General features: G+C 36.3%; 1 long non-coding RNA gene across 1 annotated transcript in view; it reads right to left on the bottom strand.

The window, feature by feature from the left end:
* LOC311436118 overlaps positions 1–13,435 on the bottom strand; it is a 67,375-nt gene extending 53,940 nt beyond the window's left edge. Inside the window, exons 1-2 of the long non-coding RNA XR_014692611.1 lie at positions 13,367–13,435; positions 12,405–12,486 (exon numbers count right to left, since the gene is read on the bottom strand). This is a non-coding gene — a long non-coding RNA (uncharacterized lncRNA). The remainder of the gene's footprint in view (positions 1–12,404; positions 12,487–13,366) is intronic.
* Positions 13,436–16,106: the final 2,671 nt, after the last annotated feature.

Below are 16,106 nucleotides of genomic sequence, written 5' to 3'. Positions count from 1 at the left end.
GCTGATGATTCCCTTATGGTAGTTAAGGAATAGCTGTACCCACATCTCTGCTTTTTCTCTGTTTACTTTTGTCTATATTTTGTTGTTATTATATAATATATATATGTAAATATATAGTATAATATATATAAAAACCAAGCTGTCAGGAACAAACACACATATCTGATGTCTGACCAAAAGAAAAAAAAAAAAATCTGTTATAGATTTTTTGTTTTCATTTGCTTTTAAGAATATTTAAATATTTAAGAATATTTAAAGGAATGACTTCCTGGAATGACTTCCTCGTGATTCCTCAAAAATGTTCCCATTATCACAGGAAAATACTGCACCTTCTGGTACTAATGTTTCATTAAGACATTTCCCTCACAAAAAGCACTTCTTCAACATCTTTAGGACAAGAGTTGTAAGTGCAGTTTTGAATGCAGCATCTTGAAGACAGAGCAGGAAATCATATTGTAAAATCACTTGCCCTAAGGCTATCTATCATGGAAGTCAGAGATATAAAGTATATATATCAAATTACACTTCTAATACTCAAGACACTGTAAGAAGGAATCAAACTCACCCATATCATACAATTGTTTGAAACTTGAAAAAAAATCACTCCATGCAAGCCTCATGGTTGTCTTAAACTTTGAAGATGACAGTTATTCTTTTAAGACATGACAGATTATTTCTACTACTTTCTTGATTTCCCATTACACTACACAAGCAAACAGGAACTGGAGCAAGACAACCATCACTGTCAATGTGCTATTAAAAGGCCAATAAACAATGAAGACAAAAATCCTCTGCCTCCAGGAATTCATTCTTTCTCCCCTACAGTCTCTTCTGATCTCAGAGGTCAGTGTCAAAAAGTCCTTTCCAAACAGCTCCCCAAATGCACTGTAACCAACCCAGCAAATGTCTAGGCCTGTATAATTTTGTGGCTCTTTGGAGCCAGACCTAAATATATTTTCTTCCCATGATTGTGTGAACACCTACACAGAACTTACAGCTCGCCTCTCTCTCAAACCTAGAAGTCAACTAGTGGAAAGCTTAAACCAGAGTTTCTAGCTCTGGTCTGCTTCAGAGTCTGGGACTGTTTCAACACCAAATGCAAGATCCAAGCTGCCTGTCTGATCCTCAGGAGCTAACCTGAAGGATTACACATCCTTTAAGAAACACTGCAGGTTCCAGGAGGAAGGCTGAGCTGCCAAGACCTAATTCTAAAATACATCTTCGTTTCTTATGCTCCACAGGCAGCTGAATTATAAATATTCTACTGCTAAGCTCAGGGCTAGGGAAAGAATTAAGAATGCATAATAAAAAAATATAAATAGGAGCAAGACAGAAACCTGCAGAGAAAACCAAGCAAGCTTTGATGTCAGGGTTTCCTAGGGCTCAGAGAAGCTTATTTGTTAAAGTCGCAGCAGTAACTGATAGCACATCTGTGGCAGCATGCAAGCAAAGAGTGTGTGTGTGCCTGGGGACAGGGAGCTGGGGCAGGTTCTCATTACACCCCTTCTGGGTCTCTCTCCTTCACTCACACCCAGGATGCATCTCAACAAGACCATTCAACAGTAAAAGTAGCATCTATGCATGAAGATGACTGAATTTCCTGACAGCTTAGTGTTTCATTTCCAGCTGAATAAGGCTGTATACCTCAAAAGTACCAGTCAACTTCTCCCCAGTTTGCAAACTCTTACACTTGAATGTAACCTGCCCCCTCCCAGCCCTCCCAGTTTTAAATGCAGAGCCATCACGAGCATTTCTCCTGCAGAAGCAAGTCTAAATACACTACTTCATTACCTAGACAGAGCACTAGACCAATAGGTAACAAAAAAAAAAAAAAAAACAAACACACACAAAAACAAAACAAAACAAACAAACAAACAAAAAAAGCAAGGATTACTTTGCTGAATTTAAAGCCTTGCCAAATACTACTACTTCATTGCCATTATGACATGTAAAATTTGGTGAAAGATTTTTTTAAGACTACAAAAAAAATTTTTGTTTCAACGGACAGTAGGGATAGCACAGAAGTGTATTTTTTAGTTATTATTTTAAAAGTTTAACTCAAGTATGTATTTAAGCTTATGACCTTTAAACTTTCTTGACATGCAAGTTCAGTAATTTATGGTATGGGGATGGATATTTGGCATGAAATGAAAATGGCCACAGGTTTAATTAAAATGTAAGTTATTGTTAGCAAGAAAGGTCATGCTAAGAAAATGTAATTTCAGGAGTATATTAGCAACAACTCTCCAGTGCTATTTGCATCTAAAATATATATTTTGTACTTGACATTTAAAAAGGAAAATTGGAACTGTTTATAATGGATGCTTGAACACTTTTGTGTTCTTGTGCTGCTTTTGTTCACATTTTTGTACAATTGGTTGGATCTCACATACAACAGTAGTTACATTTTATTCTCTATGCCTGAATGCCTAACTGATCTGGGAATTAGTTCACAAAAGCTGATATAGGTTGGAATCAAAAGCATACTGCAGTATATTCCTTATATGGCTACAGCTTCAAATGAGGGGATAGTTAATTGCCCACCTTACTTAGGATCATTTTTTTCTTGTTCTTCAAGCAGAGAAATTTTAATAGTGATGAAGACTCCTGGCTCCACTCTGTTTATAGGGCACTTCAGAAGTGCCTGTGTGAAGGAGGCAGTTTTTCCTTTGAGAGAGTTAATGTTTTACGATCTGCTAATAAAAGTAATGATGTGTCATACCAATCAGTTTAACTTCAGGGAAAGTGGGAAGTGAAAGAAAAATGCTTTGACTTAATTGAAAACATTTGTTTCAAATCAATACAGTGGGTTCTCATCTGAAAAAAAAAAAAAAAAAAAAAAAAAAAGACAATATAATGACGCTGTTGTTGACTACAAAGAGGTGCTTTCTTGCTCAAAGAGGTTTTTACTGATTTCTGTACTCAGTCTTGCAAAGAACATCATTGTGGATGATCTTATAGATGCATCTTCTACTTCATCAGAAGTCACTGCCCTTGATCATTCTACAGATGCGTCCAGATATTGCTGCATACATAACTTAGAGACAGGAAAATGGCAAGCAGTTCATAATAATGCATGCAGCTAATAGTAGTCCTTTAAAGTCTTTGAAAATACAGTGCTGAATACTTGGCTGGAAAGAACAGATTGTTATGGGGGCATTTATGTGTAAATTAAATAAACACAATGGTAAAGAAATCTCCTAGCACTCTATAACTCCACTTCTAGGCAGTCTCAGCTCTTCACAGGAGAAATGACTTAGTCACAGAGATCTGAAGTATTAGGCATGCTGGGATGGGATCGCAAATGAAGTTATCACAGTGAGAATATGCACAGAAGTTATACAAACTGCCTGTAAGAACAGCTTGTGAAACCAAAAATGAAATAGTGTATTAGCACTTACCTTTTCCACCACCACAGCACAGAGGACCTGGACCCTGTGTGAAATGCAGACACATGATGCTGTTGTGAAGACTGCAAAGAAAACCAGACTTCAGTTTGAAATAAGCTTTGTAACATCAGGTGGAAAGAGTCAGCTGATTAGGAAAATGGATACAGAGATGCCAAGGGATCCCTAATCACAGCATTAAAGAACAATTTGCTCTGCAAGCTTGGACCTCTCTTAATGCCTTGGAAGCTACTTGAGAAAACCACTCCAGACAGCTTGGGAATCTCTGCATTTGCCGAATTTAAGAAATACTTTAAGAAGTACAGGAAGGTCATGTGCAGTATTTCACTGAATTTGGAGTTTCAATATCTAGATTAAGGTGATTTTTTTTTTTTTTTTTTTGTATTTATATATTAAAATTAACAAAATCACAGCAAATTTTTGTAGGAAAAAGAATAGATTTTATTCTCTACTGTATGGCAAGCACCTCTAAATAACTGCTAGCAGACTTTTATTTTTTTTTCTTAATTGCAAAACCCCTTGTATTCTTGCCAGCAGGTAAACTTTTATTTCAAACTCTAAAGCTTGTTTAACACCAGCTAAGTAGTTTTGGAGACAGAAGAGGCATGTATGTGATTGAAACAGAAGAATAGGCTGTGTGTGCATGATTCTGTAACACATGATGGTTTATAAACCCGAGTGAGCATTAGCTATTAGTCCGATGATAAAATAGATACATGACAATCCCCTCATCAATGCCTGTCACCATTTGTCTAAAACAGTTCAGTAATACATGACAGTAATCAATACATGGGTTCTGAGTTCATGCTGAGCAAGGGGATACTTAATACTTATTAGGAACACTGTTGGATAATTTTCTGTTGTTCATTGGGCAAAAAGATTTATTGGTATGCTGGGGCCCAACAGTTGGCATCTGCTTCAGGCTGTGATATTGTACCTGTACCCCCAGCTCCCTGTCAAACAATCACCACAACAAGCTGGTCTCCAAAAAGGAGGAGACGTGTGACTTTAGCTTGCAACATCACTATTTGCAATCCAGTTGGCTCCAAAACTACTAAACGGAGCCTCACCATCCCTGAGATGACCAGGATGCTCTCTTCTGTCAGCCATGTAGCTCTGCACATACCCCGATCAGGTTTTCCAGAGGCAGCAAGACCAGCTCTTGTCCTCTAATCCCTCATTTGCACATATACTCCCAGAAAGAGGTTTAACATGCTCTGACCAGGCACACGCAAACACACACAAAAGTAAGTGATTTGGCAGGGTAAGGATCTATACTCTAATGATAGTGACACCTGTCATCAGGAAAGAGTGCATCAGCTTGTAAAATCAGAAACAAAAGCAAAAGAACAAAGTTCATAGAAGCCCCAACAGATCCAAAAATGTCAATGCAAGCTGTTTGTGGAATTTAAGCCAAGTTATCAAAATTGGCAGGCTGATTTGTGCTCTACAGCAACTATTAGTATAAAAACACAGTAATTATTCTGAATGTTTCATAAATACAGTTTTAGAGATTTTTTTTTTTTTTTTTTTTTTTTTTTTTTTTTATGCATTTGTTCATTCTAAATAGACACACTTAAATGTCAGTCTATGAAAGGGAAGGAGTCATCAGCAGCCACAGAAAGAGCTATTACCTAGCCAGGTGGTCTCCCAGCCAGTCACAAAGACAGTGAATTATGGTGGTAAATCCTGGACAGATCTTTTCAAAACTGCATAAATTCCCTCCACTGGCTGGTGAATTGCCCTGGTAATTAATGGCACAATTTTCTTTTAATCTTGTTTAATCTATTCAGTATGTAGCTTGGTTAGCTTCTATTTTAAAAGAATTTATGGTAATACTAAGCTGAAGACTCGACAGAAATCTAAACATAATGCACTGCAGTTACCAGCTACGTTGGTGATGGCCAAACCATCAAACTCCTTTGACAACCTGTATGTTCTACAATATGAAATTACTCACTAACGGTCATGTTGTCTTTTAATTCTTTAGTAACTGATTCCAGTAATTTTTTTTTTTTTTCCCCGTGATTGATTCACTTGGATTATCATTATGCCAGCTATGCTGTCATTACCCATTTCATACTATCTGTCTTCTTAAAATACTGACAGAACATTAGCCTCTAATATCCAGAGGATACACCTTCCATGGTTTATCCTCCCTGGGGTAAGATCTTGAAAATATTTTCTGAATAAGCTGAGGGGAGAGGGAGATCTTTTCTATTTAGATCAATCACTGTAGCAATATAAAGTGGAAGTAACCCAATTCTGTTCCTAATAATGAAATTTCACTAACTGCTGTTCCCTTAGTCATCTTCTCTCACAGACAGTCTTCTGAAGTATGATTTTATTTTTTTCCAAATAAATATTTCTGGTCTAACATAAATAATCTCCTTTGCTTAATACATTTAATCTTGGGCAAAAAGGGGAAAAGAAAAAGCTGGGAAGTAATAATTCCAGCTACAGATATGCCTGAATGTCAGATCAAGTCTGCTTTGAAACTAACTCGAAGAGTATCACATAGCTAAGAAGAAAATAAGATAAAAACAGTTCATAAAAAAGTACTTAATTTTACAGATGGGTGGGGAGGAGGGCATACTTTTCATACACATTACACATTTTCATAAGCCAAAGTGCTTAAATTTCACAATAACAATTTGAAAATTTGAATTACTTTAAGTAGATGTCAACACTAATATCAGAAAATTAGTGTTAATAGGATATTCTTATGCCATAGAAGATAAAGCATTATACATTGAATATTCATTCCAAGGGAAGTGCATCCTGGTTACTGTAAAATATATCTTCTAAAGAGAAAAAATATAAGGCATGCATGATAGAGAAACAGAAAAATACCACATCGTTATTTTGTTGAGCACTAACTACTAAATTATCAATGAAATAGAGGATTTTGTATGAAAGAAAAGACCTCTGAATTTTGTCAACAATCCTAAGGGTATAATGATTTAGGAGTGATTAATGGTGCATGACACTGGAACATGTAAGAAATTCATACTTAAACAAAGACAGAGGTGTATTGGAATTGTGCCCATGAAGATGGAAATTACTTCCTGCCCTGGTATGTGCACATATAGTATTTCAGCTTCCTTTACAGGAAGAAAAAAAGGGGGCTTAATAGACTTACTGTAGGCTATTTATGCTGCTTGTTAAGGGGATCAGTGCTGCAGGTGCATAATTGCCTAAAACAATCACTTCCAAACGAAATAAGGCAGTTTTATTGCTTACTTCCTTTCTTCCTTTGCCTCAACAGAAACCGTGCATTCACTTTTGTCCCAATGGGAGAAAAACTGCTGCCAGGAACTAAGATGGGACTGAACTGATTAACTGATTAGCATCCTAGAGAAGAGGGTTAGAAAGTGAATTTTCTATTACGGAGCAATTGCCATTGGAAAGTAATCTTATTTATTAACTGCACTTTTATCTTCTCTGGAGGGTTCCTTGACATAAAATAATGGAATTTGCTCACTTTATATTGTTTAAAACTATAATCATATCCAGAAAAGAAAGCATTTACTGTGTCATTAAGCCAAGGTAAAGAGGACTAACGTGAAGGGTTCTTGATGTCTTGCAAACCTTTTTATCATTTCAATTAACATTGCCAAATGTTCTGCTTTATGTCATAGACATAAATGTAGTTTTACAGGCTTTCTAGGTGTGCTTATACCCTAATTAATTTTAGCAACTGAGATTAGTAACAGGAGTGAGACTATGCATAGAAAGCAAAATAATAGCTTTTAAGGCCATGAAAACCAGTCATTACCAGCTACCAAGGGAAAGCTGTGTGCAGTATGCTGCCTGCACAACTTGTTTACTGTTACCAAACATCAGTTTAGAAGTTTTGTTGCCTCTCCTCCCTGTCCTTTAACAAAGAAAAAAAAAAAAAAAAGACCCCCACCTTTAACAAAGAAAAAAAAAAAAAAAGACCCCCCAAAAAACAATGTTTCTGTTCCCTTATTCCATATGAAAAGTGAACGATTCTGTATCAAAGATTCCTCTTCATAACGTTGAATTGATAATCATTTTCCATGTAGCAGAATCACTCTGAGCAGGATTTAGGGTGCTTGCTTGTTTGTTCATCATTCTGTCTCTGCGTGAGAAGATTTAGTATTGAGCTGAATCAACTGGAGTGCATACAGAGTATTTCCAATTTCCTTATCATAAAAAAGGATGGCCTCACTTGGATATTTCTGATCTTTAGGGCAGATTTTCTCTCCTTTTGCCCTTCTGCATTTTTAGGAAATCCAGAAAACAATGTTGTCTTCCATCCTGACCTCGTATACCACCAGCAAACAGCAGAATGTTCTGCATATAGTACATTTGTGGCGGTTGGACTTGATGATCTTAAGGGTCTTTTCAAATCTAAATGACTCCATGTTTTACAGATTTGGTGATTTGGATGCAAGCTCAGTCTGAGGGGAGAAGATTGATTGATCTTAATGTATTGGCAAGCCCTAGCTTCAGGCTAAGAATAAAAACAATATTTCTCAAGTCGTGCGTTATTACTTTTCGTTTGTTTCTTATTGATCAACTGTCAAAAGTAAGAACATGCTTTTTAAAACAAGGCAGCTGTGGTGGTCTGCCCCCACCCCCATTTTTTTATTTTTTTTTTTTAAGTTTATAAATCAGACTATATAACCGCAAAGGCTAAGGTAAAACTAAACATCATGCACTATGGCATTGCTATGTATTAAAATCTGTGCTCACACTAATCTTGTAAAATACAGCACTAATTTATTTTTCCCAGTTCAACACTCAGTCCAGTCTCAGGAAGTATCTTACATTGCTCTTGTGAAAATCGCACAAAGTGAAAAGGTTATCTTTTAGTGGTTTTTTGTTTGTTTGTTTGTTTGTTTTTACAAAATAGGAAATGCATTACCTATTGAAAGAAAGCATTAAAAAAAGGAATAAGGTTGTTTCTTCTATACTGTCTAATGAAGTTAACCAGACATTTGAAACACTCCTTCCATCTCAGAACAAAATCCCTGTCCATTTGACTCAAACCCTAATGTATAGGTAAAGTAGGAATTTCCGCAGCTGACAATGAAAGACAACATGACTTTTGGCTGAAAGGGGGTTGAAACGGGTCTCAGAGATGAGAACAGTTGTCTGAGAGAGTTCTAGCCATGTAGCCAAGAATAAAGGAAAAAGTGAAAAGCAGATGAATAAAGTCTTTTTTCACCAGGTCCATCACACTTGTAGTCTAGTACAGTATCTTCCCCAGTTGCAAGTTTTCTAACCCGAAGCATAATTCTGCTTCCCTCTTCTTCCTCTCTGCTTCATGAGCCATGCATCATTACCACACATCAGCCTTCTCCCCCATGTGCCAGAACAGATATATATCTTTTTCTTCTACATTTGCTTTGTTGTAGTTAAATTATGTTATAGTAGTTCTGAATTTTCCTATACTGTTTCATGTAGTGTTCTATTTTCCCAACAACAGGCAATGTTACAGAACTGCTGTTTCCTCTCACCTCTTTCCCAGGCTGCAAAATGAGTCCTCTGGCTTGAATGTGGTAGGCACTGAGTCAAGAACATTTTTTTTTTTCTTGCTGAAGTAAATCTCCCCCTTTTTAACTGAAGTACAGTAGATGGAAAATTCTGTTTCAGAAGACTAGATTTCTGATGAATCTAGCTTTTTAGAGTAGTAAAACAATTTCTTGATCATTAAAAGCATAGTAATGTCTTTCAAAATGCAACCAGTAACAGATAGAGGCCAAACAATTTCAAGAAGGTACTTTGTTGTATTGAAAAAGGGTCTTTGTTTTTTTCCACCTCTTTTCAATATCTAAGACAGCAATAAATATCACCATTGATTAACTACATAAAGTGTATTTGAAATACGAATATGGATGTAACAGTTAATAAAAGTAATAAAAGAGCAATAGCTTTCTATTTCACGTGGCAACCATGAAAGAACACAGAAAGATGCATTTAGAAAATAATTGGAATAAGACTCTTTGCCAGAGAGCCTTTTTTTTTTTATTGCAAGCTTCTGTAAGTTACTAGTTCTGTAGGGCCTTCATAGATATAAAAGATCAGAATTAGATTTATCAAGCTAAGATGACAGCTCAATACTACTTTCCATAAGAATTAATCAAGAAACTTCAGTATAAATCAACATAGAAAATGTTCTTTTAATTATAAAGCCACCTTAGATATAAATATTCTGTTTCTGAAATATTATTTATCATCTCCTTTAACTCTAGAAATCAATAAATGAGTTGAGAAACAGCTGTAGGCTGTGAAATAATCTCCCTATTTCACATACGATTTTTTTGTGTGGCAAACAAAAATAAGATGTTGGCACTGGGCCTAACTTATAATTGAACTGTAACAGAGAAAATGCTGATATTTATTTTCTATCCTTTTTTTTTTTTTTTTTTTTTTTTAAAAAGGATACATAAATATCCCAGATTTCTCTGACACTAATACACAGTAGAGAAGATGCAAGCAGTTTGGTTGGTTTCCTTATTGTTTAAGTCAATGGCCATCGCATAAAACTTTTTTCCCTTAACCTTTAAATAAATGTTGGAAAATTAGTGGGAAATAAATTTATTTATGTAGAAAAGGTTTTATGTAGATTATTATGCAGAAAATATTTTATGTAGAAAAGGAATGTGCTTTAGGTGTAACCTTGGGCTGACTTCAATGACTCTGCAGGAATTATGCAGTAACCTAATTGTTTATATTTTCATTTGCCATAACATGATGGGAAAAATAACAATAGTGTTGCATTTCTGGCAGATGCTACTACGTACAGTATGTTAAGTTTTACAGTAGAAGAAATCCCTGTACTACACTTCTATGACATGTGCTCCAGCAGCTGGCAATAGCAGGTATGTCACAAGAAGTCCTTCAGGTCAGCCAGATAGCACTGACCACATTACCCACCCAGACCAGCCCAAGGAGGGACACAGCAAAGGTGACACTGTGGCTTTGCAGAGGACTTCAGTTGGTACTTCAGTGAAGGTTTAAATGGGCTTCAGCAACCTGTTAATATTATAAGCCATTTTACCTTCACAGAGCAAGACCAAAGGTGATGACAATTGGTTCTAATTGTGTTATCGAGTAAAGAAATTTCTATATTAGTTCCATCCCTGAATGGCAATTCTCCAGCCTTCCCATAGCTGCAATAGAAGTGCAAGCTGTGCCAAAAATGCCTAGTGTCTTGAGGCCTAAAGCAGGAAAATAGGTGAAATCAGTTGGTTGTGAATAGTCTTCATGTAAAGCACACTGGGAAATTTATACATTAAACCAAGTCAGAAGAGCTTAAAACACAACAGAGACTGAATTAGGCAGCGGTAGTTTAATCTAGATTCTACTCTGTGTAGACCCTCTGACCGTTCGTTTTGTAACTTACCTTTCTATCCTAAGCATATCTCCTTTCTTAAGTTGACTCAGCAAGGAAACATCAGCTAATTTACACAAGACATTTTTTCACATTTGTCTACTGGTGACAGAGTTGACTATTTTGACTGCAATAAAAGAAAAACTAAGCTCATAACTTAAGACAGTTTTTAAACATTCAGGTTTTACCCAGTGCAAATTGTAGTTTAAGAACAGATTTCCTTCTGTCAAATTAACTTAGGATCTGTCAGATTTTTGAAAGGCTGATATAATCAATACCATTTTTTATAAGCAGGTTTGAAAAAAGGTTAGAAGAAAAAAAGAAAAAAAGAAAAATCTTAAAAAGAGAAGAGAAAAGCAAAATAACCTCAGGGAAATTACAGGAATTCAGAAGGGGAACAAGTACAAAAATGATTGGTGATATAGTTTGTGGATAAGAGAAAGTCTAAAGTTAATTTTCAAAATGTATTTCAATGAATATTTCACTGAATATCATCCTATGGTAAGCTGTGCATCAAGAATCATTTTATCAGTGTTGTAAATCCTGTGATGCATTCACAGCATACTCATATCTTCATAGTTTATCAAGGTTCAAACAACACATCCTGTACCCTAACTAGTAGGGACAGTTTTTCTGTATTCAGCAGAAAATACCAAAGTAGAAAAATGTTAGGGAAGTTAAAGAAAAGCTAGTTTTGCAGAGTTCAAGAGTATTAACTCTATTACAAAAATAAATAAAAGGCGATATGATCAGTGAATTTATGAGAGTTCAGTAATCTCAGGTAAGGCTGCAGACTGCTGACTGCAGTAGTAAATAGGACTATTTCCTGCAAACTACATGGGAACCGATTTCATGAAGCCATCTGGTTCAAGAAAATGAAAATGCATAGCTGCAAAATTAGTAGTGAGAGACAGAAAGCTCAGAGTGGCACTAGTTCTGTGGTTACCTTTTGGTTCCAGTTGAAGGTTAATCTATCCCATCTCCCAAAGTCCATTAAAACCAGCCAGTTTCATTCCCTGGCAAAACAAATGCAAGCCCACAAAGATCCACCCGTCTTTGCCCATACACGAATACAGAGATTCATAATTTCTTCTGGTCCTGCTCTTCATCCAGTGCAGGTAGCCAGCAAAGTTATGGCTCCTATAACTGCACTTTCTGCACAGAGAATAATTCATTAACAAGGGTGCCTTACTTCAGTACGCAGAGGAATTTTTCAGAACATAATTGGTGTTTGTCATATTCTCCAACTGCATGAAGTTTTCTGAAATAAACTTCTCTAGGCTCCAGTCCTGACAGTTAATAATTTAGAAATGTGTGCAGTGGATCAATTTTAGCAGGAGAGCTTGAAGAAGTCCCCTGCGACATACTGCATCTCACAGGGAAGCCTGATGGCAATAACAGGTTTTGGAGGCTGCCATGACACAGGTACAAATGAGAACATCCCAAGCATATGCCAAACCTCATCACAGTCTTTGGTGCAGAAACAACTTTCCCCTGGACTCACAGTGTGATCGGGGGTAAAAGCTGTCCTTAAAACCTGTCACGTTCCCCCATAAGCATAGCTTAGCAAGTCTGAATACTTGAGCTGCATTATTATCTGCTGAAAAAGGTAATTTTTTTAAACAACTCACCCACCACATCCCGCAGTGATGCAAACTTGTACAAGACTCAGGCTGGACTATTTTTGTGCTGGTTTATCAATCCTTTCCAACTCTGCAACACAAACATATTTGCAACAATGAACTTGACAGTGATGCAGTTATTTCATTCTTCAAAGGACTTTGGAAAGTTTTCAGTTTGTGTCTTTTTTTTTTTTTTTTTTTTTTTTTTTTTGTCCCACTACTTCACTGTGAAAAACCTACTGACCTCCCTATAGTTCTTTGGATTTTTTTTCTTCTTTTATTTATTTATTTTTTCCCACCTCTGGTAGGTTATAGGTAATTTCTTTTGCTTTGCAATTTCAACTTTGTCTCCCCCTGAGTAAAAGAAAAGACTCCATCCTACTTGCAATCAAAGACAATGCTTTTCATACACACAAAACATTTGCAAGCACTACATTTTAATGGACAATAAATGATGGATGGATACATAATACTCATTCTACCCTTTGTTCTCTATGTTCTGCAGGTTGTGCTATTAACTGTCATTTATCATACACATAAAGTGTACGTTTTCTTTCACTGCATGTACAAGAAACAGCAGTTACACTACTTAAGGCTTTTTTTTTTCCAGGTTAGAACATTTTACTGCACCTTTCCCACAATTTGTACTTAGATTTTTTTTAATAATAGGAATGTAATGACAATTAAAAACAAACCAAACTGATCAGCCAAAATCTTGTCTATAAACCTAAATGCAATTCCCACCAGTTTGCATTATGTTTCTCTCTGGCACCAGCTTGTTATTCATTACATACAGAATCTGGTTTAAAACAAAGACTGGCTCTTGGTATCCTCCACCTCCTTTTAGGAAAAAAATAAAAACTGGCTCAGTAATTAAGGGGCATTTTTGCCAGGCAAAGTAAATCATGCTTTGTTTCCATGAACTCAAGAAATTTTGTGAAGATCAATGCTACTCTGTGTAATGAGGTTACCTGTTATGCTGTTATATTGACTCCAGCCACTTCAGGAGTAATTCACTTCTTTTTTCTATTTCTGGAGAGCTGTTAAATTAAAAACCATGACCTGTTCATTGAAAGAAAATCAGTGAGAAGGATAGTGCTGCTCATCTTCCTACCTGAAGAGGTTCCCCACCCACTGCACTGAGGCCAAGGTATTATGCACTCTTTTGTATTTCGGGTCCACACATGGATCAAGGCAACAAGTAACGAACTAATGAACGACCAGCAGATTACAGACTTGACAAGAATGGTAAGAGCCTTTATAATTTAAGTATGTTCTGCAGACTGAGGGCAAAAATTTTGTTCATTTTTCCAACTCATGAAGAGGAGCTAGCATGAAGAGGAGAGCTGTGTTTGTACAGGAAGGAACCAGTAACCGTGCAAATGAAGCTGCTGCTAGGTGTTCAGTGCTCCGAGGAAAATACCTTTCCTTTGCAGCCCCTCTCTCACCAAGGATCTGCAAATGACACTAATGCTGCATACTTGTTTCAGCTTTCCTTGGGGCTAGAAACAGTCTTTGCTAATACTAAATCACTAGGTTTTTCTGTACTGACAGAGGCTGGTTAGCCAGTTATAGTGATTATTGTGAGTGTTTTCCAGATGGGTAAATTGATTCACAGAGGTCCTTGATTTATCCAAGTCCTTACCCTGATGCAGGTGCAAAGATCAGTGAAAATTCAGATGCTACTGTCACACAATGCTCATCATTCTAACACACAAACAAACAAATAAAACAGCCTTACAAGGGATTTTTCTTCCACCCCCCTCCTTGCAAATGAAAGTTAGATTAACTGTGGAGTGAAAACACTAACTGATCTTTCTCAAGAGCTTATTTCTATCTGTAGAAAGTGAAAGGTGGTGCATATTAATATTGTGCCATTAGCATGCTCCTTAGGTACAGTGGAAATGACATATGCATTTGGAAAAGAACCAGCAAAAAAGATGAGTGACATTTCTGAGAAGAGACGAAGAAGATGGCTCCTATTCCTAACAGTAAAGAATTTTGGGGCAAATTCAGACTGAAATATAGAAGATCAAAAGCCAAAAGCCTGAGTGGAAAATGACAGCTATGCTGTCATTCTCCCAAGCGTGCCTTGAACACCTAACTCAAGAAGTTAAACTAATATTAAACTAAAATTCCTGGTGTTGGAAATTGATTGTTATAATTACTATTTCAAGAGTTTAGCCTACCTAGGCTAAATTGTTAAGTAAACTGCAAACAAAACACCAAAATGAATTGCAAAATCAAATCCAACAGTATTGAGGATAGAAGTCTTACTAAGATGAAATCTACTACATCACCATTTGTCTCCATTAATTGCCTTCAAACACATTGACTCCTACAGCCCAGATTTTCATTTCTTATGGAAATATTTATACAGTGTATCTGTGACCCAGCAGGTAAAATCTGGTCACATCTCCTCTGATTCAGTACAGTTAGTAATGTGATGTTGGATTTCATTGCAGGTCATACTGACAAAAAGACAATTTTTATCTTTATTTCCCATTCACCTTTCCTTTATTTTGTTTCAGCAGTCAAAAAAACGCAAGGGTGAGGGTTACAAAAAGACCAGGAGGATTTTCTGACTAGAAACTAATGTGCCATGTCCTGTCCAAAGAGCATACAATCTGCAGGTTCTCAGGTAAAGACACTCAGCCAGAAATAAAAGAGAAACTAATTAGAAAGTGAATCAGGGACCCTTTCATGCAATTAGCATTTTTCTTCTGCTGTACAGAGCAAACGTAAAGACCTGTCTGAACACTGCACAGTGTCCACATTGCAGTTCTGCACACAAAGCTTCCCACTGCACAAAATATTTTTGTCTTGTTTCCTGCTGAGAAATTCATTCATCTTCTGACCATATTAATCATTTTAAAGTATATTTTTCTTGTATCCTGCTCACAACGATTACAAATACAAGACTATCTTAAAGAAACATGTTTCAATTGACACGTGGGAAAAAGTACATATTGGATCTTGCTCATCAAATGGGTAATCCAACACACCAGGCCACAAATACGATGAATGGAAGATATCTAATTAAAGCTTCCAACCTGTAAAAATTATTTGGCCATGATTAATTTAACTCATGAAAAAAAATATATATATTTTGCTCAACAGTGTTGTTCATGAACTTACAGCTTGGCCTTAACTACCTCACCTGGAATATGCCCTAAAATCCATTTAAAAATCCAATAAAATCCTAAAAGGCCCTGCATAGGCAGGCCTAGGAGTTTAATTCAGGCAATAATATAACCTCTGATCTGTTGTTATTCAATTATTCAGACAGAAGAGGAAAATACAAGACAAATAAATAAAAACTATTGTCCCTTTCCTTTTCACTCCTCCCCAAGGTATATTTTTATCAAGTTTATCATTGCAATAAAAATATTGCATATACAGTTTAGCACTCTCAAGTAGCTAAATTATGCTATCTCAATAAATGAAAAATCCAGAATCAGTATTTCTGGAGTTAACAACAGAGACATTAACTTTAAAGAGTTTCTGAGAATATTCTTCATTGCCTCCATCTTTGCTGCAGTCCATCATCTGATTTGCTGCACAGAAGAGCAGTGCAAAAGGAAAACAAGGTGGAGCACAGAGCCAGCCAAAAGAAACTGTTTAAAAAAAAAAAAAAAAGACAAAAATCATTCATGTTGTTTTCTCTTTAACTTTCCCTCATCATGTTTTCCCTAAAGTTTGCCCACCTGG

The sequence above is a fragment of the Aythya ferina genome (assembly GCF_964211825.1).
Source record: "Aythya ferina genome assembly, chromosome: 4".
NCBI lineage: Eukaryota > Metazoa > Chordata > Aves > Anseriformes > Anatidae > Aythya > Aythya ferina.
This window is presented reverse-complemented; position numbering and strand designations above follow the sequence as displayed.